The sequence below is a fragment of the Peromyscus leucopus genome, chromosome 2, assembly GCF_004664715.2.
Source record: "Peromyscus leucopus breed LL Stock chromosome 2, UCI_PerLeu_2.1, whole genome shotgun sequence".
Taxonomy (NCBI): Eukaryota; Metazoa; Chordata; class Mammalia; order Rodentia; family Cricetidae; genus Peromyscus; species Peromyscus leucopus.
This window is the reverse complement of record NC_051064.1, coordinates 37,172,543-37,199,210: the sequence shown is the minus strand read 5'-3', so window position 1 is coordinate 37,199,210 and position 26,668 is coordinate 37,172,543. Positions and strand designations below refer to the sequence as shown.

Below are 26,668 nucleotides of genomic sequence, written 5' to 3'. Positions count from 1 at the left end.
CATTGAAACAAAAGGAATTCAGAGTTTTGGGGAAAACCATAAATATTTCTTTTAAAAATTATTTTAATGAGAAAAACTTAGAAATAGCTTTTAGTGGTTCAAATAAACTTTTTCATTTGAGTTTTTAGCTAATTTGTAGATAACTTATTAGCTAATGAGTTTTGAGGTTTGCTAATTTTTATGCTTTAAGTTTGGGTGAAGGACTTGTCTACAAGTCAATGATGTGAATGAAGGTGAACAGGTAAATTAATACAAGTGGTCATAGGTAAACACAAGTATTCAAACATGGTCGTACTCTGGAATCTTCAGCATTTTTAAAAGACTTGGCTTGGAGTCCATTCCAAAAATTCCTATGAGTAAAGTGTGCATGTCTAGGGAATTTGGATTTTTTTTAAGTTGTTTCTTTTTTCTTTTATTTTTAAGACTATAAATACATTATTTCTCCCTTCCTTTTCCTCTCCAAACCCCTCTTGCTCTCTTTCTAATCCATGGCCTTTTCCCCATTAATTGTTGTTACATGCATTTAAGTATGTGTATACACATATATACTCCCAAATACAATCTGCTTGCTCTGTATAATGTTACCTGTATTGTGTTTTCAGGGCTGACCATTTGGTACTGGATAACCAGTGGGTGGCCTCTTCCCTGGGGAAGACTGTTTCTCTTGCTCTCAGCATTCCTTCGTTGACTGTAGTTCCTGTTGTTGGGTTGAGGCCTTGTGGGTTTTCCCTCCCTCCATGTGGACATGTATATTGTCACCTTTCTTTGGGTGGTCACGTGGGTGAGACTTTAGGGTGTAGCATCTGACGTCACTAGGAGACATAATTGCACAGCAAGCTTCCTGATCCTCTGGCTCTTACAGTCTTTCTGCCTCCTCTTCCAAACCGTTCCCTGAACCTCAGGTGTGGCAGTGTTTGGTTTTTGTTTTGTTTTATGGCCTGGTTGGAGGAAGTGTGTATGGGTTGGGTTTGTTCTCAATTTGTGTTCTGTTTCCTGCTCCTGCTGCCATGGCTTTGCTCTCCCATCTTGGAGTCTATGTAACCACAAGCCCCAATAAACCATTTCCCTAGTTGCCTTGGTCATGGTGTTTCATTTTTGCTATAGAAAAGAAACATACATAATTCTTTCACTATTTGGCTATGCATATTCCAAGATAATTTATTTTTATTATAATTTTTTAAAGATTTTTTTTTGCCTTCATTAAGAAATTCCCAGTACCCACATGGCAGCTCACAACTGTCTGTAACTCCTGATCCAGAGGATCCAGTACCCTCACACAGGCATACCTGCAGGCAAAGCATCAATGTACATAAAATAAAAATAAATAAATTTTTAGAACAACTAAAAATAATTCAGCTGTACTTTTTTTTTTTTTGGTTTTTCGAGACAGGGTTTCTCTGTGTAGCTTTGCACCTTTCCTGGAACTCACTTGGTAGCCCAGGCTGGCCTCGAACTCACAGAGATCCGCCTGGCTCTGCCTCCCGAGTGCTGGGATTAAAGGCGTGCGCCACCACCGCCCGGCGGGCTGTACTTATTTTTGACCCCTTGCACAGTCTTGATGCAGGGATCGGGTGCTTGGACCTGCCTCAGCTGAATGTGCCAGGCTTGCAGACTCCCCATGGGAGGCCTTACCTTTTTGGAGGAGAGAATGGGAGGGGTTGCAGGGAGGGAGGTGGGGGAGAGGGAGGAGGGTATATAATATGGTATATAATATGGTTGGTATATAATATGGGAGTATCCATTGAGACTGGACTACCCAAGTCTGCATTTTGATTGGTTGTGGTTTTCTGTAGTGGTCTCTGTCTGTTGTAAATAGAAGTTCCTTTGATGAGGGGTCAGGAATACATGTATCTGTGGGTATAAGGAAAAATATTTAGAATGTAGTTAGTGATTATGTTGGTTTAGTAAAGTGGTGGTTGGAGGTTCACCTTCAAGATCCACGACTTTACTAACCTTGGGTAGTTGGCTTGGTTTCCAGTACTAGGCATGATTTTCCTGTTGTTGAGTGAATCTTAAGTCCAATTAGAGAGTTCTGGGTTGCTACCAAGGTATGTGTCCATAACTGCATCCTTCAGGTTAACTTGCCACGCTGGCCATTGTGTGGTTCGTAAGTGTCATAGCTGGGCAGTGCTGTTGGTTGCTTCCCTCCTTGGAAGTTTGTGTAGCGCCTTCTGGTACCATGAAAATTGGCCCTTAAGGAGGAGGCATTCAAGCCAGCTTCCGCTCAGGGGACCCTGGTCTCTGTGTTTGAAGTACATGGTGTCTTTAGCAATAGGGGCCTTAACCATCCACATCTGGGGGCAACCAAGAGCATTAGAAACACCCTGTAAGTTTGGGGAGTCTCTTGGACAATTCTGATCAACCTCTCAAAAGAGGGCTTCTTATGCCTGGTGTCAGGGTTTCTGTTAGATGCTCTTTGGCTCTGGGAGGGAGCATTGTCAGCCCAAGTAAGAAAATTTCTTTTAAACTCTATATGTATATACATAGATTTATGTGCGTAATAGTTTTTTAAGACAGATAACAGTATGATTCCTTGTGGCTTTTTCTGATATCCTTACAGTTATTTTACCCCCTCCTTCCTTTGCATTTATCTCTTACTCCCCTCCCCGATTAGAGGCCCCCTTTTCCCATTTCCCAGATCAGATCACTTATACCCCGCTATTCCCCTCTCTGTTGCTCCCCCAACCCCTCCACCAGCCCTATCCCCTTTCCCTTTCAGAAACATTTCCTGATGGCAATAGATGGATGTGGAGACCTCACATGGAACCAAGTTCTTCCCACACTCCAGTGGGAAAAACCATCTCCCTCTTTAGTTCACTGTGCATTCGCTGCTGCTTTCACAAGCCCTTCCTTTCCCCTGACTATGGAGTCTTCTCACATCCTGTCACTGCGTTGTCTAGGGGATGGGGAGGATGTTTTTTGTTGGAAAGTTGATTATTCAATTTAAATCCTCTTCTGTTCATCCCTAGTGACTGTCCTTGGATACTGCACCTGAAGTCTTTGGGATACACAGCCCGTTTCCCCCTCTCCCTTCACTGTCTATCTCATTCTGCAGCACTGTCTACACATCTTGAAACCTGGAGTGCTGTGCCTGCAGGGTGATATGAAAGTGGCTGTCTTGCACAAGTCCTAGGAAGAGTTCAGTGTTCTATTGGCGGAGGAAGCAGTAAGCTCCTATCCGACCAGGCATATTCCGGGAGTTAGGTTTTGTTTGTTTGTTTGTTTGTTTTACCGCTGGTCAAAATGTGTCCTGAACACTTGATTCTACTGATGTATTACTTTCCTGATACCTTGCTTCCTTCTTTGAACTTTAATCAGCAGCTGTCTTTCTTTTTATTGAAAATAGTTAGCGATAAGGGCCAGTCGGGTCGCAGGTATTTGAAACTTTATTGACTTATCAGCACAAGAGGCCTGAGGAGTGGCTGTCTCCGTCTCCATCTCTTAACAAGCAGAGTGAAGGCTCTGTACTTGGCTCCAGTTTACAGAGCAGAGCTGCCTTTAAAATCCAAGTCTGTTGATGGCAACCACATCTCTCCACTAGTCCACAGCCTTGATTTAAAAAGAAGTTACAAGTGTTGGCTGCTTCGTGGGCATTTCTGGGAATGTGTATTCAGGCAGTGGTTCCAAGTGTTGGTGGGGATATGGTCTGGCGGGGATTCCAATAATCCGAAGCTCTCCTCTGTCATATAAAGCATCAGGAGTTACTATGGCCAGCTCAGAGTGTGAAGTAGCCAAATTCTTTGTACTTCATTAAGGGGTAAAACCAGACTAGATTGTGTACTTTTCTTTTCTAACAAGATTGAGAGTTGAGGCCACCCATTCCTGTGGCATCTGTCTGTCATTGTGGCATGGTTGAAGGCATTGCCAGAGGTAGACACAGTAATGTGCAGATATCTGAGTATCAGGAAAATTCCACTCTGTCTGCTTAGAAGCTATCTTGTTCACCCCTTTCAAGGCTGCTAGTATTACAAAGTAGAATTTAGAAACAGGTTTCTGCAGGCAGTAAGATAGTTTTTTAGACCTGATCACCAAAAAGGAATTAAAAGACTCCCATAAATATTATCAATTTAGGCATTCAGTAGGCAATAAGAAATTGTTTTTGCTTTATCTTAGTAAGTAAGTAATTCCCTCATACTCAATAGAGGAAAATCAAATCAGACCAACTCTAGTGCCTCAAGTATAGTTAAGTTCATCATTTTTTGCTGAGGTTATACTAGTAATGCAATATACCATGGAAGAATCTAATATTCAGCCCAGGGTAAAGATTGGGTCTGCCAGAGGATTAGTGTCAGGGTGCTTTATAGAAGTGAGACTTGACGGACAGGCTGGAGACAGATCTACAGAATCTCATTAAACCGCTGAATTGTTCATTACAGAACGTTCTCACTGTAATAAAGTGCTCATTGACTTTGACAAATCCCCATCCCATGTCTTAAAGAACAGTGAAGAAGGGATGCTGAGGAAGAGAAAGGAAATTGGCACAAAGTAGGGCGGGTAATGGAAATGCGGATGAGGGGCAGTGCCGTTTGATTAATATGTGCAGCATAGCTAGGTGAGCCACAGTCACCACGCACGAGTTTACCCAGGTGGCTGTCTCACTACGTACTGATAATGTAATCCGGGACAATCCCTTCTTCAGAGAAAGGTCTAATTTTCATTATTTACCAGCTTGGCTCTGAAGGCCTGTCATAAGAACCATTAAATTATTCCCACTGCACAAACTAATTTATTTACCTTTTCCTTTTTCTGCCCCTCCCCTTGATAAAGTATGCTACAACCTACAGTGACCATTTTGTGGATCCATGAGCCTCCTAACATTATTCCTTGTTTCTGCATTTTCTTTGTCCTTTTGAGTTTTTTGGGGTTGGAGGAAGGGGCTATGTGTCCTCAGCTGGCCTGGAACTCACTCTATAGATGAGGCTAGCCTTGACCTCACAGATACCATTTTCCTCTACCTCCAGAGTGTGCAGATTAAAGGCGTTTACCACCATCCTCAGACCGTTTGATCTTTTTACACTTTAAGTCTCTTCTTAGTCTGTCCCAGACAGTTTTTCCTTCCTTTGGCCAATCGTTACTTGGTCTGTTGGTTAATTTCATTGTGTTTTCCAAGGAAACAGAGATATTTGAACCACAGTTGTATCTCAGATGTTTTATGACCTAACAGGGCTTTCAATGTATATTGTTTGAAGTTCTCCTCAGTGTAGCTCAACAATTTGGTTTTATGTTTTGAAGGGAATGGTTTCTCAAGTTCCAAATGAAAACCACTAAATTATTTGCTTCAAAGAAAGAGGAACCACAACTGGCAATAAAAATGAGCTAGTGAGCACAGAGGACCTAAAGGCACAAGGTCTCTCACTGTGTTACCTGGCAAATCTCTACCAGTTCGATTTTACTCTCAGGCCAGTGAACGCTTTTGTGCTAACTCCAGACTTTGTTGCAGTAGGGTACTGTTAAATATCTCCCACTAGACTCAACCTGTAGAGTCCTAAGCAGGGGTCCTGCCAAAGAAGGTGCTGGTTAGAAGGCTCAAAACTTTTCACAAACAAATTCTGAGGATTAGATGTCCTACATGGGTGGCCATAAATATGCTAATTAGACTATAGTAACCGTTATACAATGTTTGTGTCAGGTCACCATGCTGTCTACTTTTAATATACTCAATGCATAGTTGTCAAAGGAATGGTGTTAAACAAATAAGCCAAATATGGAAGGAAGCTTGTTTGTTTTCTAATGAGACAGAGCAAAAACAGATGCCGAATGGGTTGGGTGGGGAGTTGGTGGGAGGGGAACCATAATTAGAATATATTGTATGGAAAAAATCTATTTTCAATTAAAAAAAAAAAGAAAAACAGCTTAGAATGAAATCATTCTATGCCCTTCCTACAGGAGGGCTACTTATCTCTTTCTTCTCAAAAAAATCCATTTCCTGCTTGTTGGGCCACAGATTTGATTTCCCTAGATTGAGAGCGAGGCGAATCTATTCCATAGGAGAATTGATAGGAAAAGTTCCACATGGCCCAAGTTCCTAGAGAAGCTAACCAGGAATGCTGTCTCTCTTCTCAGCATAAATTGAGCAGCTGAGACCTCTGAGGTCACTGAAGGTGGAGACAGAGCACAGGTTTGCCAACTCTGTTAATCTCCCCAAGCCTTACCCACAATGGGAGGAACTTTTACTGTTTTAGACTGTAAACACAGCTCTTAGAATTAGGACTTCATCTCTAAAATAGTAGCAACAAAAAGGATATCTTTTAAATAAATCAAGATAGCTTGGGAAAATAAATTGAATATTTTTGTCACCGGTTATGTGTTAGACATAGTTTTAGGAATTAGATCCCTAAAAACAGAACTTATGACAAATTTTGAGTGATTTTTTCCCCTCGAATTTCTCACAATACATATTTCATTGTAATCTTTGCAGTTGGAGAATTTTTATTTTCCTTAAATAACTTACTAACACTTGCTACATGTTCTCTAATGATAGTACTTTTTTATTCCTTTGTTGACAGTGGGTTGGAGGCGCTTCCTACCTACTCCTCAAGTGTCACTGTTATCTCTTGGGGGCTGGCTGTTCCCATCCATCTGGGATTATACACTTCAAGAGGCAGAGGCTGTGCCTGCAATGTTCACATTGTTCATGCCATGTCGTTCTCTTGCATCCCATAAATAATAAATAATGACATTAATGTAGAGCCTTCGCATTAAAATTGAATGGACAATAAGGTATACTTTTGGTCCTATATAAAGCTATATGTATTTTAGGAAACATGTTATAGAACATGAGTTTGGTCTCTTAAAAATCCATACTTCCTTGTAGTTTATTGGAAATTTGTGTCTCTAGCAGTGTCGGTTACATACTGGTTAGGGTGGTCTACAGCCCTCAATGCAGTGTCGGTTACATACTGGTTAGGGTGGTCAACAGCCCTCAATGCAGTGTCGGTTACATACTGGTTAGGGTGGTCAACAGCCCTCAATGCAGTGTCGGTTACATACTGGTTAGGGTGGTCAACAGCCCTCAATGCAGTGTCGGTTACATACTGGTTAGGGTGGTCTACAGCCCTCAATGCAGTGTTTAGGGTGGTCTACAGCCTTCAATGCAGGGCTAGTTTTGTTTTTTGTTTTTTGACAAGCTCTTCTTCAGCTCTCATCTGCACCACAGAACCAGTACATTGCATTTTAGTTTAATCATTTTCCTTAAAAGTCATCCCAGAAGGTAAACCCGCTACCCTTTCACAGTTAGAGAGTGGAGGATGTGGAGGACTTCTGTGGGCTCTGTCTTGCATCTCTTAGATGATAAACTGACCCAAATATACTTCTAGTCAGGCATAAGTAAGGACCTCAAAAACTGCAATAGGTGAAACAATACACCACTATGCTTCTAATTTACCCAGTGAATCACAGATTTGAGAATGCTTCTACATTCATGGCTCTTTGGTTGTTCCAATGATGTGATTGGGAAATTGCAGAATAAAGCTGCAAATCTATGTCCTCTAACTTTTGAACTCTATCCACTTTGGCCAATTGCGTAAAGTTATTAAGAAGTGATAAACACAAAGATTCATCAAGTTATCTCTTTGGCTTTAAATAAAATTAGGAAAACGTAGGTGAGTGCAACGGTAAAGTTCTTGTTGTTATGCATGAGGCTCTGTGTCCCATCTCCAGTACTAAAGAAATAAAAACCTCAGAAGAAATTCTTGGCCATTCCGGTTCTCTGTGTAGCAGTGTCCACAGTACACGGAGCATGGCTGCTCTTCCTGCCCTGTGCCTGTAATCTTGCTAATTCTTCTGTGTTCTATGACATGTGCTTCACTCATGACAACCAGGTACTGAGGACCAGCTCTGTCAGGCTAGATCCTATTGAACACACTTTTTCCCTGCTGTAGTGTGGGTGCTAAATGCTTGGCAGCAGAAAGGACCGGTAGGCCCTGCATCCCTGGGTGCTGTTGGCTCTGGTGTGGATGTCTCTGCTTCTCTCTTGGGGTGTGTTGAAATGATCTGGCTTCAAGGGAAAGTGCAGTGTTACTATCTGGACATTCCACAGCACATAGTGTTCCTTTCCTGTCACCCCAGCGACTTGCTCATTTTTTACTCCTGTTCATGCTCACACATCTTTGAAAAGATCTGCTGGTCTCTGGTACCATCCTAGTCAAACAAATCAGGGTGTGCGTATGACTATATAATCCAGAAATTCCTCAAATAGAGTTCACATTTTAAATACATATTTTGGTAAATCAAAGTGGAAGTCAGATTCTGAGGTCTGAGAATTTTACCCCCAAAGTATAATCTTTCATTGCACCCCTGTTCATCCTTGTGCATGCATTGTGGTATTATTGTATTGCTATTTTTTTCCAAGACAGACATTTGCAGGGTATATTCATGCATTGATTTCCATATGTATTTTTGTTCACCGATCCCTAAGCTAATCAAATTTGCACCACTTCTCAGTTTTCTTCCTGAAACCGCCTACCGTTCCACCCAACTACATACAGTCGTCTACGTTCTATTAAATGTTAGTAAAGAGAGTAAACAGCAGCTCCTCTGCATCCCAGATAGTGCAGCCCTGAGGATGCTTCTTCTTTTATGGGCCCCCAGCTGGACACCGAGTAATGCTGAGATTTCCAGGCTTGGTGCGTGAAGACGCTACTGTGTATTTAGTCATTCCTCCGGATCTACGTGCTGCTAATTCTCTGTGAGGGTTCCTTCCCAGTAGCTTGACGAGTGGCTTTGCTGTTGTTTGTCTGGGCTTTATGCCTTTGTGAGACACATGACACCACCGTTTCAGAGAAACTTCACTGCAGCTGATTCCCAGCCCCAGAGCTCTGTATTGTCAAGTAGCTGTAAGGGGTAGGTGATTATCAGAAATTACAAGAAAGCCAACTTGTATTTATGTGCTGCTGGTCCCATGAGCTAATGGTTTCTTTTTCTTTCTTTTTTCTTTTTTAAGAATTGAGTGCAAGAGAACAAGAAGGTGATTTATGAGATATGACATATTTATGTTTTCTGCTTCTAATTTTCATTGTGATTCATGTTGTTTCCAGACTGATATTTTTGTTGCTGCTATGAGAAGGAAAAAGATGACTGGAGAATATTACTTATGCATTGGTGGCCTGCAGTAATATTGCTGCTACCTGGGTTATCAGGGATTTAAAAATAAAACCCAACCATAAGCTGTATATGAGGTAGAAACCCCGAGGGCAGGCACAGAAGTCCATCAATAATAACAACAATAATAATTCTTACAAGCCTAGAGAGCTTCATATTTTAATGAATTTTTACACATAATTTCATGTGACTCTCTCCTTACACTTGTTATGGTAAATGAGGCAAGTTTTATCCAAATTTTAACTAGTGAGAAAACCACAGTCTAAGCATGAGATTCAGTGATTAACTAACTCACTTTATAGTTTGTTTCAATGGAGATCTCACTGTGTTCTCCTGAAATACACCAAGTCCCCACCACCACCACCAAAAAAGAACCTCAAAGTAGCTCCTCCATCTTCCATGTCTTATCTTACTCTGTAATGAATGAAATCACAGCCAGAGGTATTTCTAGTAACTGGCCAGCTTTCCTTTTTACTTCTTGTACAACTTTGTGGGAAGCGACAAAAATAACTCTGATAAAAGTAGCAAAGGAGAGTGTTGCTGAGGGTGTTACCAGAAAATTGGGTCTTGAGATGGGTCAATTAAGAAGAATGGACAGATATTCAAAGAAGTACCTTCCTGTCTTCAGAATAGGAGGTGGTGAAATACAGTGCAGGAGGGGACAGCTGATCAAGAGTCACTTGAAGATCCAATGAGGAAATTTCAGAGTAAGAGAACTCTTGAGTAAGAGTTGCATTATTTCTGCTGCAACAATGAAGACTGTGTGGGAGAAGTCTGTCGGCTGTGGTGTCTACCTGAGACTAGAAACTGCATGGAAAGAATGGAAAAGATGAATTATTACATCTTCATTTTATGCTCGGTATATTGAAACCTTAGAAATGTATGTGACAGAAATTGAGAGTTGGATGACCACTTAGTTATAGGGTTTAAGAAAAAGAAAATATTACTTTATCAATATTGACAAGTATTAGTCTCTTTCCAATACACATGAACTCATAGGCCCACATTCTATAATATGAGGCCAGTCGAGGGGCTGTGAGATTCATGATGGTTGGTCATGTCAGACAACTATGGTTTCCTGGTCCTGGCATTCTAAGAGACAGCATCAAAACAACTCTGTTGAGTTTCCCAGAAGCATGGAAACATTAAATGAGACGTCTGAAAGAGCCTTGCATTTGTTGCTTAATTCTGGTATCTTTATGTGCTGTTTCCTTCACTCCTACCCCTGTGACTTTTGATAACATTTAAAGACTGAGATTTGGATTGAGTTCTAGTGCAGTGGTAGGTCCTTACCTAGAGTTCACGAGCTCCGTAGGCCATCTCCACCATGTAGGAAGGAGGAGCATTCAGACTCAACATACCTGGAAAAGTGGCTATTCTGAGATCATAGTCAGAGTAAGAACCCATAGGGAGAAATAATTCTGAGGTTCCCTCTGTGCCCATAATGCAAGGTTGTGTATTCTCTATGGTGATATTCCCCATCTTGGTTCAGCAACCTCCACTGTGTTGTGGGAATGCCACAATAAGGACTGCAAATGGATCCCAATATTCTGGTAGGAAAAACACACACATAACCAGAAATATAATCCCTTTTAGGGAGAATTAAAAGGACCTTCATGTTTTCTAAAGGTAGCTATCAGAATTGTCTCACACTCTCCCCATCTGTTTATTAAAAAAACATTGTAAGTCAGTTTTGGGAAGAAGCACTTATATGATATGCTGTTCAAGGGCAGGCTAAAAGAGCCCCTCACACTGGAGGTAGAGACACATGTCTGCCTAGTGTGCATTCCTGTTGTTGTGAAATGGCCACACACCACCCTCTTTGGCCACACAAGGAAACCAGATAATTAAAGGAGTGATGGATGATATGCCTAAGTTTAAATGTTTTAGGAAGACCCATCTTATTAACACTTTAAAACAAGTGAGCATAATATCATTAATTTTGATTAATTCATTTGCTCTTAATATAGCTTTTAATTTGAAATTCTATGTGAATTACAATGTAATTTGGCATTAATTATCCTAAATTGACTATAAGCCAGCCAATCACAATGGGAAATTTCTCACAGTTGAAAGTAAAAGTAAACCCTGCATTCTGAAAGGTTGCTGCTTAGGTAAGAGGTCAACACATGTAAGTGTCCCTCTCATTGGGTGTGAGACTGATGCTAGATATGAAGACTGAAGGGGATTCCTCATTCTGCCCACTATAGATACTCTGTGGAAGGAGTTCATGCATATCAAAAAAAGAATAAACAATAGAGTCAATTCACCAGGTTTGACAGGCCTCCTAAAGAGTATGTTTTGCTTTTCTCATCCTGTGCAAGATGTGGGTGCTGTAAACGGGCTGTGTGATGTTTTAGTATCTTTCCGTATTCCTCAAGTCCTGGGACTTAGAAATGTACTTAATCAAATTGGCTTGCCCTTTATCTGCATGCTTTTTGAACCCACAAGGAAGTGTTAGCTTCAACCTGATAAGAAATTATTATTCCCAAATTATCCCTATTTGGCCTGTATACAAAATGCTTTCTCTTGAGAAGGACATTATAGCTTAAAATCCAGTCCCACACTGAGAGAACCAGCTCCTTGGGACCTTTGGTAAAACTTGCTTGGTGCCTGTGTGCCCAGGACATGCTGAAGACGCTGAGTCCCTGAGGAAATGCATGGGAGCAAGGATGGACTTGGAAGATACATTTTTGAACTGTTTGCTATAATATGTTCCTTTGAAATTTATCTTCAAAACACCAGAGCAGTTTTGTCCCCGAATGTCCTAAGATCAGGGCTCTTTCCTTGAAGTCCTTCTATATATAGGTAGAACTTGGTGAATTTTGTATGTTCAGGGTACATTTGTAGACAGCAGCTGACCTCAAAATGAAGTCTATCTAGATCTCAGGGAAGTTTTAGTTTTGCTAATTATTGCATAGAAAAGTCAAGCCTGTTGTTTTAATCATTCTCTCTTTTACTTGTGAACTGCGTGCCTTTATGCTGTCATGGCAATGAGCAGTTTGGCTAATAAAATAGTCTACATTTTATGTAAAACTACTTACTTAAGATGTTCAAAACTAACCTGACAGCTGAGGCCCAGCTGCCCTCTGTCACCTTCCAGTAGTGCTGATCACAGTCTGAAGAGATGCAGTCGAGAGGGGTAGAATCCTGAATGCTAAAATGCCAAAAAACTAAAATCCTCCCAAGTCTATACCACACACAGACACAGACACACACACACACACACACACACACACACACACACACACACACACATATATGTACTTGTGCACATGCAAATAATACACACAACTTTTACAACTGAAAGATTTTCCTTTGCTTTGTAGCTTTGACTTAAAGCATGGCACCCCATGATCCCATGATTAGTCACTAGCTGATTGCAAACTTAGGGAAGAAAACAGGAGCCAGAGGCTTGTTTTTGCTCTTCCATTTATCACTCAGTTTTAGCGGATGTTAATATCTATAGCTTGTTAATACAAGAAACCTTAATAACTGTAACTTTATTCTGTTAAACTTCTCCAAATCCGTTTAATGCCCAATTTAGCTGGCCCTGTTATAGAACTTCCATTCTCCTCTCAGGATATCTTTTTGATCTCAGTTTTGGATTTGCGGTTCTGGTCTCTTCCATGCCACTTGTGGTTCCCCGGGGGAGCTTCAGATTCGTCACCACAGTGGATTCTATCTGATGCGCACCCCCTGATGAATGAAGCCTTTGCAGCTCTTAATGTTCTTGTCTGTTCTCAGAGAACAAAAAGGATTGGGGCAGAGTAACCAGTACTGTGGAGCCGATGAAAACACCCACAGAGCATGCGTGCTCTCAGTCTTCTCTCCCGAGCATTTGCAATGCCAGCAGAGCAGACGGGTGGGTCTTTATCAAACTGCACTGAGAGGTTAGGTCATTGGAAGCCTTTTTAGTCATTTTGTGCTTTTCAAGAGTGAATTTGTTAGAATTATGCTGAATACCCACTTAAAGCCTCAGCTGATAACCCTACCTGTGTTTTATAACTCTGCACTGTCAGAACTCATAATAAGTCAAACATTCTTTCAGTGGTGCTCATAAGGGAGGGAAAAAAAACCTCACAAATTTAAGAGTAATTTCAGATTGTAAATGAAAAGGAGAGGCACGACTGTTCATTTGCACCAATCATGCCTTCCTTTCATCTGCCCTGATTAGGGCTGGTGCGGTTTCATCAGACTTCTCCATCACCGAGCTGTCACTCCAGCCGGCTGTTGATTGAAAACAATCAAGGCTCTGATGGCACAATTATTCTGACCCTTTAACTAGAGGCTGCTGTGATAATGAAAGGTTGATTATGATAGTTTGTGCCTCTTTCAGTTTGCCAAGAAGGTTAATTTGGGCATCAGACGGATGTTTAATGGGCGCTTGCTGGCTACACTGAGGTAAATGAGAACGTGCAGTCTTGGATATTGCACGGATATAGTTTGGCTGTCAATCATTGTCATTTGGAGTTTGTGCCTCACACTCTGGAAATCACATTTTATTTTTTCCTTGGGATTTAATTTATTCTGTGCCCTGAGGAAGTTCTTTCACTCAGTGACCTTCACAGCAGCTTTCTCTGCCTTTTCCCCCCTTTTTTCAAATGGAGCTCAAAGGCACAACACATCTAGAAGAGCATTTTTTCTTTCATTTTCACTTAAAAATGGAAACTTTAAAAATCCATCCTTATCACTCCCTTCCAATAGAGCAAATGTTTCCATTCTGATTGTGCAGAGGGAAGTCAGAGTGACAGCGAGGCTCTGACTGCTTTGCAGCAGTCTGTGCCGTTCTGCATCTTGTACGAGAAGCAGCGGATCCAGTGAAGTCAAAATGGTCGCAGAGCTGGAGCTGGCATCTCCATTTTCCTCACAGTTCCCTCAACAGCCTGTCTCACTCCAGTTTGTCAAATTCCCACTTCGAAGCCTGCATCTTACTCTGCTTCCTTCCTGGGAAGTACAGGGAGGGTTTAACACAGGAAGACAGAATTGCTAAGGTTATTAAGTAAGGGGATTGTATCTGTGTGAGTCTGTGTGAGTGTGTGTGTGTGTGTGTGTGTGTGTGTGTGTGTGTGTGTGTGTGATGGGGGGTCAGAGAACAACCTCAAGTGTTGTTCTTCAGGTACTGTTCCCCCTTTTCCAGACAGTTTCTCATTGACTAGGTCAGGGTGACCAGTATGCCCAGAGACCCACCGTCTACACCTCTCCAGCACTGAGATGACCAGCGTGTGACATCATGCTCCATGCTTATTTATTTCACATAGGTTCTCGGAGTTGAACTCAGGGTCCTCAGGCTTGGGTGACAAGCCCTTGACCAGCTGAGCTATCTCCTCAAGCCCTAAGAACTTACAATTTCTAATTTGTGTAGATCTTGTACCTGGTTGACGTCCAGTGTAAAAATTTACACCAGCATTTAGTAATGCTCATATTTATGCCTGCAGCTCATATCATAATGAGCTTTATGCAGACCCTTTACAAAGAAAAATATAGGAGGGGAGAAAAAACAAACAAAACAACCACCCACCCACCCTGAAAAGGGGGAGAAAACCCCTTCCTTCTGTTTCCAGGCTGTGCTTGGCAGCCCGACATAGCAGGTGTCTGAGATAATCTTGTGTGGTCACATCTCTCCACTACCCAAGCTCACCGTAGTTATAGTTAGTCCTGAACAGTGTTTCCTGATGCAACAATGATAACGCAGTTATGGCTGTGGGTGTTAAAATGCCAGCCCCATAGCGGTTATAACTTCAGTTAGGTGTTCTCTTTACACAATTTTTATTTCTGGGTTTTATGTATTTATTTTCTTTTAGCAAAAAACTATTACAGAAACTCAATTTCTTTTTCCAGTACTGAGCTCCATTATATTTATCATATATTAAGTTATTTGAGAATTTCATAAAATACATTTTGATTGTATTATATATTCTTGGCTTTTTAAAAATGTATTTGTAGCCGGGCGTTGGTGGCGCACGCCTTTAATCCCAGCACTTGGGAGGCAGAGCCAGGCGGATCTCTGTGAGTTCGAGGCCAGCCTGGGCTACCAAGTGAGCACCAGGAAAGGCGCAAAGCTACACAGAGAAACCCTGTCTCGAAAAACCAAAAAAAAAAAAAATAAAAATAAAAATGTATTTGTGTTTGAATGGTGAAGAAAGTCCTTAGGCCGGGCGGTGGTGGTGCACGCCTTTAATCCCAGCACTCGGGAGACAGAGCCAGGCGGATCTCTGTGAGTTCGAGGCCAGCCTGGTCTACAGAGTGAGTCCAGGAAAGGCATAAAGCTACACAGAGAAACCCTGTCTCGAAAAAAAACAAACAAACAAAAAAAAAAAAAAAAAGAGAAAGTCCTTAGGTAATAATTCAGTCTCATTTGAGGTTCCAAAGTGAAGACAGACATTGAATCCTCTTATGATTTTAATTCAGCCCTTCCTTAAGTGACAGTGCTGTTTAGAACGTGTATTTAAGGAGACATGAGAAAAGGATTGTTTATATATGAAGAACCAAATCTTCATCACATTCAACCACAAAGATTACTTTCATTCAGTGAACTATATGGATAAAATAGCCCTCAGGAATGCTTCACAGAATTTCTGATTAGTTATATCTTGTTTTTAAGCAATAGAAAATAAAAGATAATTAGAGAGAAATACGTCAACCAAACCAATCAATATTTTTTGTTTGTTTGTTTTTGTATTTTGAAAAGTGGCATGAGTTCTAATTGTAATGTTACCTTGTGGTGTCTGTGAAGATGAGTCATTTTCTTTTGTAGACTGCCTTAGTTACTTTTCTGTTGCTGTGATTAAAATACATGACCAAGACAACTTAGAGAAGGAAGAGTTTATTAGGGCTTATGGTTCCAAAGGGATAAGAATTTAACACAGTCACTTGGGGAAGCTTTGCATCAGTCATTGGGCATGGCGCAGGAGCAGCTGGGAGCTCGCATCAACCACAAGCATCAATACAGTGAGGGAACTGGAAATGGTACTTGGCTTTTGGAACCTCAAAGCGTGCCTCTGGTGACATACTTTTCCAACAAGGCCAACCTTCCAATCCTCCTTGAACAGCCACCAACTGGGGACAAGGCATTCAAATGCCAAAGACTACCGGGGAGGGGGGGGTATTTATCATTCAAACCACCGCATGGAGCCACCTGGTTTGCAAATTAATGAGACTCAAGCCATAACCATTTCTTTTTTTCTTTTTTGGTTTTGTTCTTTTTTTGTTTGTTTCTGTTTTTGTTTTTTGAGACAGGGTTGTTCTGTGTAGCCCTGGCTAGCTGTCCTGGAACTCACTCTGTAGAACATGGTGGCCCAGAACTCACAGAGATCCACCTGCCTCTGCCTCCCAAGTGCTGGATGGGATTAAAGATATGTACCACTACCACCTGGCTCCATAATGATTTCTTATTCCAAGAAATAGAAATCATGATTTCAAATTGGTATTAGCCTAAGACCTCCTGGGCTCTGAACTTCCCTGAGACGTTGTCCTCTTTATATTGAAATGTAGAAAACTTATCTCCAAAACAGGAGGCATATCTTATATTCTCAGAAGCCCTGTGTGGACTTCATACCACTGTGCCCACATGCTGACTTAGCCCTCTGTATACAGATGTGCCTCTCCAAAGGTCCTACCAACAATCTACACCTCATTACCTGACTTGTGCTGAAAGTTATTCTCCCTCCAGGACTGAGTTCAGTTACTGGGTCGTGTTTCTTTTTCCTCTTTATTCCTCAAATCTACCCCCTCCCCCTGACTCTTTATCTTGATTTTATGAAGAAGGCATAGGTCTGTGATGCCCCAGAGTGACTCTCATTTGGCAAACACCTATGGGTTGCCCCTGGAATTAAGTCTAGCCCTGTCTCACATATCCTAGGGATGAGCACTTGGAACAGCCACTGTCTCATGGCCACTCTTTCAGGTGCTCCAGTCCCCTTGCTATCATGTGTCTTCGGAAAGCACCAAGCTATGGTTCTCCTGACTAAGGGTCATTTCTTCACACATCATCTTCCTCACATGAGCACTCCAGATGGACCATCGCAGGCCATCTCCACCCAAACTTAGCCATTTTCTCTGAAGGAAAATTATAACCATTATGATTTTTGCATGCTCAAATCCTTATTTGAGACTTGTTGGACAATCACTTGTTTTAAGGATCCATTCAGTACCCTAAGCCCCCTTTTTCTTTTTGACCAACTATTTGCTGAATCAAATATCTGAAGTTCTATCTTTGTTTAAAAAATCTATGATAAGTATAGTGGAAACTGTATCTTTTTGCATAACACAAGTGTTACAATGTGGGAAAGAGGGCTTCATTTTCTCCTAGGTATTTATAGAATACAGAGGATAAGTTAAAGAATAGCATGTGAAATAATGCTGTTAAAGTATCAGTAGTGAGTCTGAAATTCAAGAGGTGAAGGCAGTCACCGGATGGCCTTTGTAATGCATTGGCAGCTTAGGTCATGTCTCCCCTTCCCTTGGTCTGTCAGATGTTATGGTGTCTGCTTCATGACCCAACACCCTAAGAGTGGATGCTGGCTCCTCACAGTGTATAGTCCTGTGCAACTTAGAAACTTCCTGTATATCATTTCATCATAGCATCACTACTTGAAGAAGTTGACTATCTCTGTGTCCATGACTTTAGTTGGATGCTTGAGTCTGTGAGGTTTATTTGGCCATGCTATTACAGATTTGATTTTAGTTGGGGAGTATGAGTGCCCAGTGAATCTTCTGTTGGACCATTATTCATGAACCAAACCACAAAGAGGGATTCAAAGGCTCGATGTTCCCAGGATGATCTAAGGGGTATTTACAAATTAAACAGTTTTGTTAGCCACAAAATACATAAATTCCCCAGCAACATTAAAACACCAATGAAATGGCAGCATAGAAAGATGGCCCATACTTGCAGCTGGATCTCTGTCTCCAAACACGCTAACTCCCAGATCTTTAAGATCTGCTGCCTTCATTCCAGTTGCATGAGTACATCATGCAGAGACTCAGGATACTTGACTTGATATCTTGATAAGGTGCTAGTAGACTTGGAATTGAATGGCAAGTAAGAATCCATGTATGTGTACTTATCAGAATCTTCTTCATTGAGCACATTCTTGGCACATAGTGAACTCTCAAGAAACTGAGGAATGGATAAGTAAAAAAAAAAAAAAAAACTGAAGGGAAGATTCATGGTTATATCATTTATCCACAGAAGGACAAAAAGAAGATAAGTAGTCAGCTTAGACAATCATCCATTATTTTAGTTTTCAGCAACTCTTGAGCTAGCCTGTATGTGTTTTTCCTTATCCCTAAGTTAAGTGAGATGAAATTCAAAGATACTCATATGGACAAGAACTCAAATATAACTAAAATAGGATAGCAAAGCCAAGGGGAAAAATAATTATTATTCAGAAACCACTCAAGAATCTTTCTCTCTTGCTTTTTATCTGTTTACTCATGCTTTTATGGCTGTATATTCCACAAAGCTACACAACTTAAATTACTGCAATGGAATTCCTGAGTCATTTGTGGAGATAGGACCATCAAAAGGCGTATCTCAAGTCTGTTGCACTGTTGTGCTTTTAATATTGTTTTGTGGAAACATTTAATACAGTGTTTTTTTGTTTTGTTTTGTTTTTCAAGAAGAGTTTCTCTGTGTAGTTTTGGTACTTGTCCAGGATCTCGCTCTGTGGACCAGGCTGGCCTTGAACTCACAGAGATCTGCCTGGCTCTGCCTTCTGATTGCTGGGATTAAAGGCATGTGCCACCACTGCCCAGCAATACAGTGTTTCTTATAATCTACAATTATCCTAAAAGTTTATGTCAACACCATTCAATATTGTGTCATATAAAAGATAGTCTAAATGTGATGACTTTCTCTTGAAGTTAAAATAATATTTACATTAATATCTCCATCCCTTGGTTGCCATGATATTTGTTATACATATTGTCTATAACTGTTATAATTTACCAAGCATTTTCACATGTTATCTCACTCCTAATCTTCTTGAGAACCTGATGACATATGAAATATCATCCTGGTGTGCACATGCTGAAACTATGTTTGTGTTTTTCCTAAATGCACAGATACATTTTTACAGAACTAGTTAAGTGTGTATGTGTTTTATGTGTGTGTGTGGGAGGGAGGTCTCTAATCCTCACATATATGAGATAAGCTCCAATTTATCTGAGGTTCAGCCTCATGCCGGAAATAGGTTTTTGTCCTCATGTCCTGCTTCTTGGATATCTTGCCACATTTACCTCACAGAATGTATGCCAAATAATGATGGGAAAAACAAACAAACAAACAAACAAGATTCCCTGTGATGCTACCCTGATAATGGTATCATCTCACTGCATGCCTGGGAGAGAATGTAAATGGGGGCCATATAGGAAACTCCATTCCTTGTTTTCCAGTGGGACACAGTAGGGTTTTTCTCTTGTTTTCCAGGGTTATTCCAGCAGTTTAGGCTTATTTCTGATTGGTCATATGCAAAGTTCCTTTAGAGTCCAATAGGATATGCTATATAGATATACACTAGCATCTTATTTAGACATTTTATGTCATCAGTTGGTGTCATATAATGCCCTGAAACAATCTCCAGTCTCATTGACTAGATGGATGCCTGTTGTCTTTCTGCTCGCTGTTATAAAAATACTGAAGGTCAATTATAGGACATTACTTCTATAATTATGCATTTGTTTTGGTCAAATGTGAGATGAGGAAGAATGAGTTTTATTTTTCTTGAGTGTTGTGTTGGGTGATGTTGGCATGGGTGATGTTGGTTGCATTTTATTGTCTTGCCATCAAAAAAGTTTGTCAATCTGGAGGCAAAATTTATGTACAAAGCATACTAAATATTTTACTTTCATGCAGTACCCGATTCTTGAATTCAATGCAAGTAGCATTTTGAAGTAATCACCTTGAAATTTTAAAATGTCTTTGGTTCTTCAGTCGAGATTATTTAATTGTATAAGAGATATAGCTATTAATACATTGATATATTAGATTATATATTCTGATCAAAGCTCTTCACAGGGATTGAAAATCCTCACAAAGCCATGTTATAAACAGGTTTTCTGCATAGACTTCTGTGTATATAAGCTTTCACATGCATATATGCTGGGCAGCTTAGGTTTTGTTGACTTGACACAAACTAGGGTCACCCAGGAAAAAGAACCCCAGTTGGAGAATTGCTGCCATCAGATTGGCCTGTGGGCATGTCTGTGAGGCATTTTCTTGATTGCTGATTGAGGTAGAAGGCCTGCCCATTGTGAGTAGTCCCATGCCTGGGCAGGTGGGCCTGGCCTGAGTAGGAAAGACAGTAGCACAAGCCAGGAGAGGTAAGCCTTTAAGCGGATTTCCCCCACAGTCTCTGCCTTAGCTCCTGCCTTGCTTTCCTTTGTTGATGGCCTGTAACCTGTAAGCCAAGCAAACCCTCTCGTCACCTACATTTGGGCAGTGTTTTTATCACAGTCCCAGATACAAACTAGGACACGTGCACATGCCTGGCTGAGTATAGGATTGGAGATGAAAAGTCTCACTTTGTTTTTCTGAAAACAAATCAATGAAAACTATTTGGGTTTTGGAAACCCATGGCTTGAGTACCAGATACAGTGGGATCTAGCTGCCAGTCCCACATATGGGAGTTTTGGAGAATTCTATTTTTAAAATATTTTTTGATACACAGGTGATAGTTACCCAGAGGGAGAAAAGACTGCTATCAGCTTACTCATTTATAAATGAGGAGAAATGGCTCATTGTCAGCTGCAGCTTTTTCATACATTGTATTTGTAACTTGGTGACAGGATACTAGTTTCCACATGGCTTTTTCATACCCCCTTCATTTCAGTTAGCTCTCTCTCCGATCCTTTGTCTCTTTCATCCCCTCTTCTCTCTTCAGACCTTTCCTCCAGATATTTTGCCCCTGATACTTTCATCTTACCAACATACTACGTTTCCTCTCCTTTAAGACACCTCTCTCAGTGGCCTCTCCCTGGTTTCCTGGCTTCCATAGAGACTCCAGGTCCAACACACAAAAGTAGATATTTGAAGCTAAGACCCATATATGAGGGAGAACATTGGGCATTTGCTTTTCTATGCCTAGGTTGCCTCACTGGATATATCTTTTTCCAGTTTCCTCTATTTTTCTGTTTAAAATAATAAGTTTTATTTATGGCTGAATAAAATTTCATTGTGTATATGTACTACATATTCATTATCCATTATTAGTTAATGGACATCTAGTCTGATTCCATTTCCTGGCTCGTATGACTAAAGCAGCAATGAACATGGATGAGCAAGCAACTCTGTAGTAGAATGTAGAGTCCTTTAGAAATGTGCCCAGGAGTGGTATTGTTGCATCGTATGCTAGAGAAACTCTGTAGTAGAATGTAGAGTCCTTTAGAAACGTGCCCAGGAGTGATATCGTTGGATCACATGCTAGAGAAACTCTGTAGTAGAGTGTAGAGTCCTTTGGAAATGTGCCCAGGAGTGGTATTATTGGATCACATGCTAGATGCACTTCTCACTTCTTGTTGAATCTCCACACTGATCTCCACAGCCGCTCCACTATTCTGTACTCTCGCCCACAGTGCTTCCTCTCACCACTTCCTGTGCAGCCTACACTGTCATTTCATTTCCTGATATAGACATTCTGACAGTGCTGGGGTAGACTCTCATTTTTTATATAATTTTCTTTTCTCCAGTGGCTAATGATATTGAACCCTTTAAAAAGCCACTCACATTTCTTCTTTTGTAAATTCTCTGTTAAGATCCACAGCCTTTTTTTTTTTTTTGAAGGAGTTGTTTGCCTTCGCATTTCGTTTTTTAAACTTTTTTTGTACATTCTAGAGACCAATACTCTGTTGGATAGATAGATGGCTAAGATGTCTTCCGTTCTGTAGGCAGCCTCTCCACTCAATTGTTCCCATTGCTGTACAGAAACTTCTTAGTTTCATGACTTCCAGTTTGCCAGTTGTTAGCCTCATTTCTCTAGCAACCAGAGTCCCAGTTTAGAAAGTCCTTACAAACGTGTAGATGTTGTAGTGTACTCACTACCTTCTCATGTAGCAGTTTCAGGTTTTATGTTGAGGTCTTCGATCTATTTGGAGCTGATGTTTGTGTTGGCTGAGAGATAAAGGTCTCCTTATATACATGGATGTATATAGATGCCCAGTTTTCCAGCATGATTGGTTGAAGATGGAGGCTTTCCTCCATGACGATCCTACCAAAAGCAATTTACAGATTCAATGCACTTTTAACCCAAATTCCTATGCTGTGCTTTACAGAAATACAAAAACATCATTCATATAGACATACAAAAATCCTTGGATGGTCAAAGCAATCCTGAGCAAAAAGAGCAGTGCTAGAAACATCACCATACCCAATCTCAAGTTATACTATAGAACCACACTAATAAAAACAGCACGATAGCACCACAAAAACAGACATGGAGATTGGAGGAATCGAATAAAGGAGCCAGATTGAAGTTCACACAATTATAGTCTGACACAACTTTATGATGCTCTTTACAATTGGCTTTTCAAAAGATCAGCTCAAAATGGTAGCCAGTTCTAGAACAATAAATACTAAATGTTGCTCTCTCTCATTTGAATGTTCTCTTGGTCTCTATATGCAAACTGCTTTTAAAAGTACCCTGTTGTGTTATCAGACTAAACCAGAGAGCAGCTTTCATCCCTTGTGGTTGTTACTCCTGACTCTGTGAACTGCGGATGTGTGGCCTTGGGGAAGGCCTGGGGTGGTTTCCATCACACCCCTGTAGCCTGTGTCTGTATCCTCCTCTATAGGTAAGACTCACACTTTATGTCAAGGGCTCTTGCTTTTGGAACCTTGATGCATGCATAAAGATGGTTATTGGAGCATACATTTTAGGTAAAAGGTGAAAATAAAAGCATTTATCAATGTCTCAACTTCATAAAATTTTAAATGGACAATGAAAGAATATGTTATCATCACATCTGCTAAGCTGAATCTTTGTTTTAAACCTGCCAGAGTTTTCCTTCCTACAGCACATGATCCAGGGGTCTCAAAAGATTTGATTCCATTGAAATATGTTTCTTAGAGGAAAAATCGCCTATGTGTCATGTGTCTGCAGTCAGCTATAATGGTTAATGTGCAACCTTCCTTGAAAAATCTGTTTTACAAGCAAAATGTTGACACAGTTTTAATTATAGCACTCAAGTGAGCACTGTTGTAATTTTTAATACTCCTCCATGGTGACATTGTCACTGCTCTAATAGAGGAAGCACACTGATCTGGCATCCCCAGTTCCACTGCTTTGGGGTTTTGTGGTAATGCTGTGCTTTTTTTTAGTTGAAATTTTTCATTTGGTCTTAAAGAAAAGAGTGTGACTGAAGATTTGGTGTTTTTATTTATTAATATAGGCATTCTCTATGACAGTCATTATTCTGATTTAGTATATCACCATGTGGACCTTATATGACTCATGTTAAGGAGGTGGCTTCTGTGTAACACAGCATGGAAAATCTAGATACCTGCTTACTTTCATTGCAGAAACTCTCCACATTTTTTTTTACCTAAATAAACTTTATCAATATTAAAATTGTATTATATAGGATTTGTGTTTTCCAGAAATAAAGGTCCATTAAAAATGGTATGTAAAATAATGTGCTTTAATGTAGTAACAACCACTGAACTCTCTTTTAAGGTCATGACTAGAAGACAGTGTGCTCAATAGTCTGTGCATGGCTGTTCATCACATGCTGTTCTGGCTCTCCGCTCCCTGTCCAGGTCTGCTCTTTCACATATCTGGCTCTTTGGGAGGCTCATGAATGTCAGCAGCTTGGTTGGTTCTTGTGTTCTTCCTTACCTCTTTCTGAGGTGGCACTGTGTGGTTTATGATACCTCTCAGGTTCCAAGGAGAGCCAGGCGCTCTGGCCTGTCTGAATGGGAAGGACAGAGTCACGTGTGCCTTCCCAGCACGTCCTCTGAAAAAGGAAGGCTCAGTGCATCCTGAGCAAGACTGTCTACAGCCAAGCTTAGGCCAGGGCAGACAGAGTCAAGGCTGAAAACAACAGTACCAGGCTCTGCTTACTCAGCACTGGCTGATTATTTCTGTGAAGAGAATACCTTTCTCAGTGAAAAGACTATGTGTGGATCAAGACCAGTACCTACCATTTTTAAATGCTGTGATAGTATTTTACCTTTTTTTAGTGTTAAGATGTGATCACTCATCTTGTGAAAACCTGTTTTTTCATGTCTTAAAAACATTTTAAACATATTAATTATATACTAAAAGCTTCATGGTATTTCCATCCATAAATGATATTTTCGGATTATGTTCACCCAATCACTCCACCTTATTGCCTTTCCACTCCATTAATCTTCTTGCTCTTCCTTCAACTAGTCCCTCTTCTGGTTTCATTTGTTCATGTCTTGTGTGTGGTTCAATTCATTTCCTTGGGGTTGCTTGCATGAGCGTGGATGAGGAGTTATTTTCGGGATCATGGGCAACTAACCAGTGGTTACAACCACTGGGAAAAGGGCCTCCTCCCCTCCCTGCAGCCACTAACTGCCATGAGAAACCTAGGGAGGGAGGGGCCTCATGAACACCCCTCCTACGAACCTTCATTTTAAGGGCACGTGTCCCTCACATCTGTCACGTGTAAAATACTTCTCTCTGTGGAAGAGCACACCGATGTGTCTTTTGGAGTTGGGGATGACTTTATAATTAATAAATTTTCTAGACTTCCGAGACTAAGAATTTGTACTTTTTTATTGCTTTGGGATCGAATTTTATAATACACACACATTCTAGTGTATATAAGTAGAGTTAGGCTTCAAACATTTACTTCTTTTTAAAGGACCAAGAATATTAGATTTCAACATTGCAGCTTCTGAGTGTATCCAACATGAGCAGTAAAGGGCATAACTTGAGGACTTGATGTTAGGAATAGAACATTTGTTCATGTGATATACTTGACGTATATGTGAGCAAACCACAGAAATTAATTTAAAACAAAATATATAGAGTTTAAAATTATGTACTATTGAATTTAGCATTGTATATGTACATATGTCCTATATTCTACTCCCTAAAGTAGCACTCAGCAGAGAAATGCTGAAGAAAACAAAGGGAAAGGATTCCATTTCCACCTATCTTTGATCTCAGTTGAGTTCACAAGGAATGACTTGACATTAAAATATATATATTTCTGTAAGAATGTGGAACAATATAGACACAAAGCATGTCCTATCCCTGAGTGTTTGCTCATCACCTGCAAAGTCTTCAATTGGTATCTTTAACTGTATGTTGTTTATTTTTGAAGGAACTCATGAGATTTGCTGAAAATACTGTCAACATGTTGTGGAGCAAAGTATAGTTATTTTACAAGTATACTTTATTTTTCTTGTCTGTAGTGTTTGCAGTCATTTGAATTACATATTATATATAGCATATTTGTTTGGGTTCTATTTTAAAGTTATTGATGAGAAAATAATGACAAGTAATATAATTGGCAGATACATTGTGCAATTTGAACAATGGATTTCTAGTTTCAATGTTTGTGCTAAGTATTTAAAAGGTTTCAGTTTACATCTGTCTGGATTCAGTTTAAACCTGTAAAATTAAGACACTGAAACCAAAACTTTATTCTCGCCTGAAAGTTTCATTATTATTTTGAAAGCTTAAAAGATTGTAGTGTTCATTGCTCTGTCAAGAACCTCAAATACCAGTGTTCAGCATCCAGGATGCAAGGAGCAGGGCAAAGGCTTTATACATCCAACATGCATGTACCATGTGCTGCAAGGTGGAATTTTCAGAGCTTATAGAGGCCTTATAGGAAAGCCATAAAGGTAAGATAATAAAATACCAATGGAAGCCTGTAGTGGATAGATAAATTAAATAAATATAAAGGAATAAAGGACTGATAATGACAAAAAAACTAGAAGAAACACTAAAAACAGCTGTTAATAAAATTCTGTCCATATAGCAAATATTTATAACATCATGAACCAGGCACTGTCCTTATCAAAGACCCAAGGCTGAGACAGATTAGCTGAGGCTGAACTAAGTAGTAGTAGTTTTAGATGGGACAATTCCTGATAGAGTTGTTTTGAACAGAGATAGGTAGAATGCACACAGGAGAATCCCTCATTATTCCTGGGCATGAGAATGCATGATGCCAAAAGGTTTTGACAAAATCTTGCCTATTGGTCATTTTTCCTAAGCACTATTGATGGTGAGTTCCCAAAGTGAATCTATAGTTTCTTTTATACATGTTTTATACATGTTTTATATATGTTGGCTCTCTAAACAAAAAGGTGAGAGATAAGATGATGGTTAGATGCTCTATTTTCTTCTCCTTCAATACTGGAGGTTACAGTGATGAGGATGTTGGCAGGCTAGACAAAGAAGAGGAGAGTTCTAGCCTCCTGTGATGGTACTTCCTCAATGCCATGTCATCTTGAAAGCTGCCAGTATCCAGGATACCCTTCTTTTACATATAGCCTATAAAATATGCAGCACAGCTAAGTGGGGTCTTACTCTGTTGTGCTTCAGAGATGCTTACTATGGTCTCTCAGCTCTCTAAACAAGTTTCAAGA

The 26,668-nt window shown here is 40.3% G+C and overlaps 1 protein-coding gene across 2 annotated transcripts in view; it reads left to right on the top strand.

Annotated features, from left to right (window-relative positions):
• Positions 1–26,668, top strand: part of Klhl32 (kelch like family member 32) — a 225,564-nt gene that overhangs the window by 159,974 nt on the left and 38,922 nt on the right. The gene's annotated exons all lie outside the window — the stretch shown is intronic.